This window comes from Salmo trutta, chromosome 12 (assembly GCF_901001165.1).
Source record: "Salmo trutta chromosome 12, fSalTru1.1, whole genome shotgun sequence".
NCBI lineage: Eukaryota > Metazoa > Chordata > Actinopteri > Salmoniformes > Salmonidae > Salmo > Salmo trutta.
In genome coordinates, this window is record NC_042968.1 from 88,218,501 (window position 1) to 88,229,716 (window position 11,216).

General features: G+C 42.2%; 1 long non-coding RNA gene across 1 annotated transcript; it reads right to left on the reverse strand.

Annotated features, from left to right (window-relative positions):
* Positions 1-4,045: 4,045 nt before the first annotated feature.
* LOC115204612 (uncharacterized) lies at positions 4,046-10,649 on the reverse strand. The gene is made up of 2 exons (XR_003880408.1): positions 10,617-10,649; positions 4,046-4,097 (listed from the first exon to the last, which is right to left on the reverse strand). It is a non-coding gene; the product is annotated as an uncharacterized LOC115204612 (long non-coding RNA).
* Between the last annotated feature and the right edge of the window lie 567 nt (positions 10,650-11,216).

Genomic DNA, 11,216 nt, shown 5'->3' on the forward strand with positions numbered 1-11,216 from the left:
TTTTGTTAGCTTAGCATCTCGAGCAAGCTAATGCTACTTGATGCCTGAAAAATGCTCACATAGGATTCCCTTGGCAAGGGAAAGGTTTTACTTATAACGTATTATGTTCAAACCCTTTTCGGCGATATTTGACGATGTTTTAACCGGAACTCGCGGTAAACAACAAAATGCACCGTGGTCTCCTCGCATCGAAACGCGAGAGACAGACAGAGAGATACTTATAAACTGGTCAAGCTAATCTCTCCTAAATTTCAATCGGCTGGGTCTTTGTCCTCGCTCGAGAAATTAATAATGACCTAGCCAACACGCGTCTGAAACGCGCGAGGCAGAAATAGCCCAGCGTTTGGCCAAACGCGCTATTTATCAGATAGCTTTATCAGCCCTCATACAGAACTGTATAGGGTATGCTACCCACTGACTACCTCAGAGCACAACACTGAGGCGATTCTCCAGAACACACACGCACCAATAATTCCGATCTACAATTCCCATAATGTATATAATCAACTTGGTATATTATGTAATCTGCTTTTCAATTTTATATAGGCTGAATCAAAATGAAAGCTTCATCCTATTTTAGATTCCTCGCACGGGGGCTCCATTATGTATTATCAAAATGAGCCAACGTGCATTTTAGTTTGAGTCCTCACACGGGGGCACCATTATGTCGTGTCTTTGGCTATGCCGGATTAAGTGATATGACATGCTAATTTATAAAATTATTTCTCCGTAATTAATATTACCTGATTAAGCTAATCATGTAAATGTAATTAACCAGAAAGTCGGGGCACCACAGAAGAACGTTTATAGAGCTGTTATCTTCTGAATAAACTCTTAAAATACTTAGTAATATTTTACATCGATAGCAGTCAATCTTATCTTATTTTCAATCTCATCATGAAAGTTATAAATTCTTGGTTATCTTCACGAACCCTGGCTAACAAGTTGAATCAGCAATACAAAATTGGGTTTAATTATTTATTTACTAAATACCTAACTAATCACACAGAATTACAAATACACAGAATTCATATGATGTCATACAGAACACGTCCTAGTGGACTGAGCCTGTATCATGGCTGGTTACACAAAGGAAAAGGGGGTTGGGCTTGAATGAAAGAGCGGGAAGATTTAGGAACACAGAAACAGCAGCTATGCTATCGTAAATAAATTATCTTATGCATTCTAAATTACCGCCCATTTGGAAAAGGAAAATGCAATAAATATTTACTCTGAGCTGCGCTTCGGTAGATTGGTCGTAGATGCTGGCCGTGGTTGGCCAACAGATCTTCCTGTTGTGTAGTGGAAGAATGTCAATGGTGGTGGCATCTTCGTCTGGTTGTTAGACTGGATCCGTCGTCCGTCCTTTCCTAGCCCACGTTAGCAGCGGCTAACTCAACGGCTAGGAAGTATCACTTCTGTAGTGAATAAGCTCAAAGTTCATACCAGTTCATACCATAGCTCACGCCGAGGTTGGCTTAGTTCTGTTCTTGATATGTGTCTGTCCTTATAACGTAGAGGCTGCAGTCCTCCCGTACTGGAACCCGGAATGTCTTTTCGTCAAAGACTTATATAGTGGAGAGGGGAAAGGAGGGGTTTCATCGTTTATAACCCCATGTCTCTTCACAGGGTTGGCCACTGATCGGCAGGGCACTTTCCCTATGAAAACCCAATTCTCTCATTTGGAAGCTAAAATTACATTTAATCTCCTAACAAACAATTTCAATATCAAACATTTCAATTGCATAACAATTCCATGTGACTCTGATAACTAGAGGGTGTATACTTTCTCCGGTACAGTTTATGTTGTCCTGCCATCAATCATAATGTCTCAGATAACAATGAACTGACATACATACTCATTACGTTATCAAGCATATTTCCAACTGGTTTTATTAACAAAAGATGGTTCCTTTCCCCATTTGTTTGACGTTCCCAGACTCTCTATATTTAACACAGGCTATTCCAGTCCTTCAGTAGGGTCAGAGAGAGAGGGGAAAGGAGAAGGTATTTATGGGGGGGTCATAAACCTTACCCACAGGCCAACGTCATGACATAGTCTATCTTATTTAACCTGTTAGGGCTAGGGGGCAGTATTTACACGGCCGGATAAAAAACGTACCCGATTTAATCTGGTTACTACTCCTGCCCAGTAACTAGAATATGCATATAATTATTATCTTTGGATAGAAAACACCCTAAAGTTTCTAAAACTGTTTGAATGGTGTCTGTGAGTATAACAGAACTCATATGGCAGGCAAAAACCTGAGAAGATTTCATGCAGGAAGTGGCCTGTCTGACAAGGTGTCGTTCTTCTTGTCTCTGTTTATTGAAGACTCAGGATCTTAGCTGTAACGTGACACTTCCTACGGCTCCCATAGGCTCTCAGAGCCCGGGAAAAAGCTGAACGATATCGAGGCAGCCCCTGGCTGAAACACATTATCGCCTTTGCCAAGTGGCCGATCAGAGGACAAAGGGCTTAGGCGCGTGCCCGCGTCGACCCCATGCTGTATTTTCTTTCGTCTGTTTACCTAATTGCAAATTCCCGGTCGGAATATTATCGCTTTTTTACAAGAATAATGGCATAAAAATTGATTTTAAACAGCGGTTGACATGCTTCGAAGTACGGTAATGAAATATTTAGAAATCTTTTGTCACGAAATGCGCCGTGAGCGTGACCCTTATTTACCTTTCGGATAGTGTCTTGAACGCACGAACAAAACGCCGCTGTTGGAACATAACTATGGATTATTTTGGACCAAACCAACATTTGTTATTGAAGTAGAAGTCCTGGGAGTGCATTCTGACGAAGAACAGGAAAGGTAATCAAACTTTTCTAATAGTAAATCGGAGTTTGGTGAAGGCTAAACTTGCTGGGTGTCTAAATAGCTAGCCCTGTGATGCCGGGCTATCTACTTAGAATATTGCAAAATGTGCTTTCACCAAAAAGTGTTCTGTATCTATAATTCTTAAAATAATTGTTATGCTTTTTGTGAACGTTTATCGTGAGTAATTTAGTAAATTGTTAGTAAATTCGCCGGAAGTTTGCGGGGGGTATACTAGTTCTGAACGTCACATGCTAATGTAAAAAGCTGGTTTTTGATATAAATATGAACTTGATTGAACAAAACATGCATGTATTGTATAACATAATGTCCTAGGTGTGTCATCTGATGAAGATCATCAAAGGTTAGTGCTGCATTTAGCTGTCTTCTGGGTTTTTGTGACATTATATGCTAGCTTGAAAAATGGGTGTCTGATTATTTCTGGCTGGGTACTCTGCTGACATAATCTAATGTTTTGCTTTCGTTGTAAAGCCTTTTTGAAATTGGACAGTGTGGTTAGATTAACGAGAGTCTTGTCTTTAAAATGCTGTAAAATAGTCAAATGTTTGAGAAATTGAAGTAATAGCATTTCTAAGGTATTTGAATATCGCGTCACAGGATTCAACTGGCTGTTACGTAGGTGGGACGATTTGGTGCCACCTGCCCTAGAGAGGTTAAACGTTTTTAAATAACATTTAGATTCCTTCAACTTGTTACAATCTTCTATGTGTTGCTTTACTTTCTACACTAGGCCCACACTAGGTTTTACATTCTAATGCTGGACTCACTGTAGTGTCCTGAAATATGACACAGAAAATATGTACTCACTTTATAACAGCAGGCCTAGTAGATGTTTTTCCACCCTGTTTGGAATCTTCCAATGAGTAAAAGTCAGACTTGCCCTCGATGGTGAGTAATGTTTGTGAGAGAAAATAGACTATTGACACTCACTCTGACCGCTTGTTCATTTGTAGGCAACAGGTGAGGCTCTTAAAAAGTGTGTGTGTGTGTGTGTGCTGAGTTGACTGGGTGTCTGCTTATCTATGTAGCCTATAATGTGTGTGATCAGAAGGGGCAAACACAGTTCTTTCCCCTGAAAGTCCCAGAGGGATGAGGTTAAGGGTCAGTCCTCAAAGTGTGTTCCAAATGGCAGCCTATTCCCTATCAGTGGAGGCTCCTCAGATGAAGAAGGGGAGGACCATCATCCTCAGTGAATTTCATTTTTTTTAAAATAGTGAAACGTAAAAAAAAAGTTATCGTTTTTAGATAAAACTATACTAAATATATTCACGTCACCAAATCATTTATTAAAACACTCTGTTTTGCAACGACGGTCTACAGTAGACTCAACAGCACTCTGTAGGGTAGCACCATGGTGTAGCCGGAGGACAGCTAGTTTCCGTCCTGCTCTGGTACATTTACTTCAATACAAAACCCAGGAGGCTCATGGATCTCAACCCCTTCCATAGGCTAACACAGTAATTATGACAGCTTCTGGAGGCCGTCCTCCAACCTATCAGAACTCTTGCTGTATGACCTGAAATGTTGTCCACCCAATCAAAGGATCAGAGAATGAATCTAGTACTGAAAGCATAAGCTACAGCTTGCTAGCACTGCAGTGCATAAAATGTGGTGGGTAGTTGACTCAAAGAGAGAGAAAGACAATAGTTTAACAGTTTTGAACAAATTAATTTCTTCAAAAATGAAGGAGAAGCCAGAGAGCGAGAGCTATATTTTGTATTTTTTTCACCTTCACTTTCACATACTTAGTTAGTGAATTCAGAAATCTTGTTTAGCCTACTCAAACACCCGCCTCAAACAGAGAGGGATGCTATGTTAGCTAGCTGGCTATGGTTATCCAACACAGGATCTCTTCCAAGTCAAGGTAAGCTTTTGGTTTTATTAATTTATTGACACAGGGGCCGCTGGTGTAACTGCTAAACTACTTGCTGACTACACTGTACTGCATGATTGTAGTGGGTTTACCAACCAGTTAGTTCTAGTAGCTATGTTGACTATGATGTTAGCTAGTTAATAATGGCGATAACGATCTAGGCTGTGTGTAGAGGTTAGCGGTTATGATTTGAAGGTTTAGCTTGGAAAGATTTTTTCGCCTGGTCACAGACAGCTGTGAGGACACAACAGTTCACCTGACCGGGGACTGAATCCAAACATTACACTGTTGATTTTATGTGCATTTTACATTTACTGTACTTTTTGCCGCATTTGTTGTTAACGAAATCCTCTGGATACATTCATTCAGCAACATGATAATAATATTCCTTGAAAATGTGGGGTAGGTGCAACATAAGACATAAAAATGACAAGGATTTGAGTGAGAGGACTAACTGGTTTCTCCAAGTGGACACACACCTCTCCAAAGTATTCACAGTTCCTAAGTCATTTCAATGCACTTATAACTCAAAGAAGATTCTTCAACAATAATGTGCTTTTTTGAGCTCTCCTATTTTTGCTGTTGAGGAACTAGAGCAAAAACACTTATAGTTGTTTTTGTTTGGAACAGCCCTGTATCACCTATTTTACACAATTACTGTTTACGCAATCGTAAAAGGTCCATTATAAATCCCTGGGTCAGGTGTGTCATTATCTAAATGCTTGTTCTATTACCAACACGACTAGCTACATTTTACAAGACGATTCAATGAAGCATATTGTCATTTTTGATGCTCATAAAATGAAGTCATGAGTGCTCTCACAAATTTCATAGCAATACAAACAAACAGGCTCATTCTGTTCAGGACAGCCCAAGGTATAACACCATGTCATCTTGTACTTGTACATCAAACATAGTGATGATGAACCTTGACACTGTATATGACATGAGTTTATGATATGGAAATGTGAAGTCCACATTTGGACTCACGGTGTTTGGCCTACTGGTATAACATCAAAGCGGTGTGTATTATAATATTCAACGTCTAATTTTCAAAAATACATTGTGTCCTCTTAATTTACAGAATTCTCCTCACTCAGACAACAAAACATTTGCAAATGTTGCCCGATTAGCGGGTAGTCAAGTTCAGAACGGCTGTCAGTCGAAACCCATACAGAGCTGTAAAACAGAGAACCTGAGCTCCGACATCATGTTTAGCATGTTACTGTACAGCCACTGCGTTCCAATTTAGGCTCTTATCAGTGTCCAAATCTGCCATTTTCAACCAGCATACAAGGTACGAGTGTAAAGGGCTACTGACAGTTGAACCAAGCCAACCAGTTTATTTACTACAGGCTGAGCTGCTAAAGCACTCATCACCTTGTTAAGTCCTTTGTCTGAAAGGATCTGGGTGTGTGCGTAAAAGTCTGTGTGTGCATATGTGTAGTGTTTTTGTGTCTCGGTGAGTGTGATGTGTGTGTGTGTGTGTGTGTGTGTATGTGTGTCTTTTTCTTTCTGTGAGAGAGCAGAGTGTGTATTGTGTTGACAGAATCTGATTGGGGTCACTTGTCCAGGCCTGAATATTTATATGGTACAATAGAGTGCTCAAGTGGGTTGAATTGATTTAGATCACTTCTTTCTCTCTCCACCCCTCCCAATTCTCTATTAGCTTCTCTCTCTTATTCTCTTTATTGAGCCCCCCCAGAGGATAAGTCAGAAAAACTGTAATATTGTGAAGCAATATTTTTCTGCCAAGTCCTTTTTTAACTCGTCCTCAAACTGTTATAGTACACTGAAATCCCCAGAAGAGGTCCCCATTGACCTGTCTCTGACTCCTCAACTGTTCTTTTGGAGTGGCGGCCTGCCTGTTTGACTGCAAAGAATGAGACAAACAGACAGAAAGACACATAAGAGAGAGAGACAGGAAAGATAGGGGTTGACTATAGTCTACACTAGACAGAGAATAGGGAGGGTCAGGGGTTGACTATAGTCTACACTAGACAGAGAATAGGGAGGGTCAGGGGTTGACTATAGTCTACACTAGACAGAGAATAGGGAGGGTCAGGGGTTGACTATAGTCTACATTAGACAGAGAATAGGGAGGGTCAGGGGTTGACTATAGTCTACACTAGACAGAGAATAGGGAGGGTCAGGGGTTGACTATAGTCTACACTAGACAGAGAATAGGGAGGGTCAGGGGTTGACTATAGTCTACACTAGACAGAGAATAGGGAGGGTCAGGGGTTGACTATAGTCTACATTAGACAGAGAATAGGGAGGGTCAGGGGTTGACTATAGTCTACACTAGACAGAGAATAGGGAGGGTCAGGGGTTGACTATAGTCTACACTAGACAGAGAATAGGGAGGGTCAGGGGTTGACTATAGTCTACACTAGACAGAGAATAGGGAGGGTCAGGGGTTGACTATAGTCTACACTAGACAGAGAATAGGGAGGGTCAGGGGTTGACTATAGTCTACACTAGACAGAGAATAGGGAGGGTCAGGGGTTGACTATAGTCTACACTAGACAGAGAATAGGGAGGGTCAGGGGTTGACTATAGTCTACACTAGACAGAGAATAGGGAGGGTCAGGGGTTGACTATAGTCTACACTAGACAGAGAATAGGGAGGGTCAGGGGTTGACTATAGTCTACACTAGACAGAGAATAGGGAGGGTCAGGGGTTGACTATAGTCTACACTAGACAGAGAATAGGGAGGGTCAGGGGTTGACTATAGTCTACACTAGACAGAGAATAGGGAGGGTCAGGGGTTGACTATAGTCTACACTAGACAGAGAATAGGGAGGGTCAGGGGTTGACTATAGTCTACACTAGACAGAGAATAGGGAGGGTCGGGGGTTGACTATAGTCTACACTAGACAGAGAATAGGGAGGGTCAGGGGTTGACTATAGTCTACACTAGACAGAGAATAGGGAGGGTCAGGGGTTGACTATAGTCTACACTAGACAGAGAATAGGGAGGGTCGGGGGTTGACTATAGTCTACACTAGACAGAGAATAGGGAGGGTCAGGGGTTGACTATAGTCTACACTAGACAGAGAATAGGGAGGGTCAGGGGTTGACTATAGTCTACACTAGACAGAGAATAGGGAGGGTCAGGGGTTGACTATAGTCTACACTAGACAGAGAATAGGGAGGGTCAGGGGTTGACTATAGTCTACACTAGACAGAGAATAGGGAGGGTCGGGGGTTGACTATAGTCTACACTAGACAGAGAATAGGGAGGGTCAGGGGTTGACTATAGTCTACACTAGACAGAGAATAGGGAGGGTCAGGGGTTGACTATAGTCTACACTAGACAGAGAATAGGGAGGATCGGGGGTTGACTATAGTCTACACTAGACAGAGAACAGGGAGGGTCAGGGGTTGACTATAGTCTACACTAGACAGAGAATAGGGAGGGTCAGGGGTTGACTATAGTCTACACTAGACAGAGAATAGGGAGGGTCAGGGGTTGACTATAGTCTACACTAGACAGAGAATAGGGAGGGTCGGGGGTTGACTATAGTCTACACTAGACAGAGAATAGGGAGGGTCGGGGGTTGACTATAGTCTACACTAGACAGAGAATAGGGAGGGTCGGGGGTTGACTATAGTCTACACTAGACAGAGAATAGGGAGGGTCGGGGGTTGACTATAGTCTACACTAGACAGAGAATAGGGAGGGTCAGGGGTTGACTATAGTCTACACTAGACAGAGAATAGGGAGGGTCAGGGGTTGACTATAGTCTACACTAGACAGAGAATAGGGAGGGTCAGGGGTTGACTATAGTCTACACTAGACAGAGAATAGGGAGGGTCAGGGGTTGACTATAGTCTACACTAGACAGAGAATAGGGAGGGTCAGGGGTTGACTATAGTCTACACTAGACAGAGAATAGGGAGGGTCAGGGGTTGACTATAGTCTACACTAGACAGAGAATAGGGAGGGTCAGGGGTTGACTATAGTCTACACTAGACAGAGAATAGGGAGGGTCAGGGGTTGACTATAGTCTACACTAGACAGAGAATAGGGAGGGTCAGGGGTTGACTATAGTCTACACTAGACAGAGAATAGGGAGGGTCAGGGGTTGACTATAGTCTACACTAGACAGAGAATAGGGAGGGTCAGGGGTTGACTATAGTCTACACTAGACAGAGAATAGGGAGGGTCAGGGGTTGACTATAGTCTACACTATACAGAGAATAGGGAGGGTCGGGGGTTGACTATAGTCTACACTAGACAGAGAATAGGGAGGGTCAGGGGTTGACTATAGTCTACACTAGACACAGAACAGTGAAAAGTGAACAGAGAAGAACAGTGAACAGGGAACAGAGAACAGAACAGTGAACAGAACAGGGAACAGTGAACAGAACAGGGAGCAGACAACAGGCAACAGACAACAGAACAGTGAACAGAACAGGGAACAGAACAGTGAACAGAACACTGAGCAGGGAACAGAACAGTGAACAGGAAACAGAACAGTGAACAGAACAAGGAACAGTGACCAGAACAGGGAGCAGACAACAGGGAACAGACAACAGTGAACAGAACAGGGAACAGAACAGTGAACATGGAACAGGACAGGGAACAGAACAGTGAACAGGAAACAGAACAGTGAACAGAACAGTGAACAGAACAGGGAACAGAACAGGGAACAGAGTACAGAACAGTGAACAGGGTACAGAACAGTGAACAGGGTACAGAACAGTGAACAGGGAACAGAACAGTGAACAGAACAGTGAACAGAACAGGGAACAGAACAGGGAACAGAGTACAGAACAGTGAACAGGGTACAGAACAGTGAACAGGGTACAGAACAGTGAACAGGGAACAGAACAGTGAACAGGGAACAGAACAGTAAAGAGCGAAAGAGAGGTGTGTGGGTGAAGAGAGATAGAGAGAGGTACAGTGCATTTGGAAACTATTCAGACCCCTTCACTTTTTCCACCTTTTAATACGTTACAGCCTCATTCTAAAATTGGGGGGGGGGGAGCGACACAGTGCATAGTCCGAGTAGCCATTTGATTAGTTGTTCAGGAGTCTTATGGCTTGGGGGTAAAAGCTGTTGGGAGGAGGACAACCATCTCAGCAGCACTGCACCAATCAGCCCTTTATGGTATTTTCTTCACAATATCACATATGAATGACACGGACTGACACATTCAATAGTGGTGACTTGAAGATCATTTGGATGGGACATTTTTGCTGTTTCCCTTAAAAAAAAATCCTTTATCTTTTTTTGGGGTCATAAAAAAACTAACAGATGTAGTCTATCTTATTTAAACGTTTTTAAATAACGTAGGCCTACTTTGTCCATTTAGATTCCTTCAACTTGTTACAATCTTCTATGTGTTGCTTTACTTTCTACACTAGGCCCACACTAGGTTTTACATTCTAATGCTGGACTCTGTAGTGTCCTGAAATATGACACAGAAAATATGTACTCACTTTATAACAGCAGGCCTAGTAGATGTTTTTCCACCCTGTTTGGAATCTTCCAAAGAGTAAAAGTCAGACTTGCCCTCGATGGTGAGTAATGTTTGTGAGAAAAAATAGACTATTGACACTCACTCTGACCGCTTGTTCATTTGTAGGCAACAGGTGAGGCTCTGAAAAAGTGTGTGTGTGTGTGTGTGCTGACTTGACTGGGTGTCTGCTTATCTATGTAGCCTATAATGTGTGTGATCAGAAGGGGCAAACACAATTCTTTCCCCTGAAAGTCCCAGAGGGATAAGGTTAAGGGTCAGTCCTCAATGTGTGTTCCAAATGGCAGCCTATTCCCTATCAGTGGAGGCTCCTCAGAGGAAGAAGTGGAGGACCATCATCCTCAGTGAATTTCATAAAAATAAAAATAGTGAAACGTAAAAGAAAAGTTATCGTTTTTAGATAAACCTATACTAAATATATTCACGTCACCAAATCATTTATTAAAACACTCTGTTTTGAAACGACGGTCTCCAGTAGACTCAACAGCACTCTGTAGGGTAGCACCATGGTGTAGCCGGAGGACAGCTAGTTTCCGTCCTGCTCTGGTACATTTACTTCAATACAAAACCCAGGAGGCTCATGGATCTCAACCCCTTCCATAGGCTAACACAGTAATTATGACAGCTTCTGGAGGACGTCCTCCAACCTATCAGAACTCTTGCAGTATGACCTGACATGTTGTCCACCCAATCAAAGGATCAGAGAATGAATCTAGTACTGAAAGCATAAGCTACAGCTAGCTAGCACTGCAGTGCATAAAATGTGGTGGGTAGTTGACTCAAAGAGAGAGAAAGACAATAGTTTAACAGTTTTGAACAAATTACTTTCTTCAAAAATGAAGGAGAAGCAAGAGAGCGAGAGCTATATTTTGTATTTTTTTCACCTTCACTTTCACATACTTAGTTAGTGAATTCAGCCATCTTGTTTAGCCTACTCAAATACCCGCCTCAAACAGAGAGGGATGCTATGTTAGCTAGCTGGCTATGGTTATCCAACACAGGAATT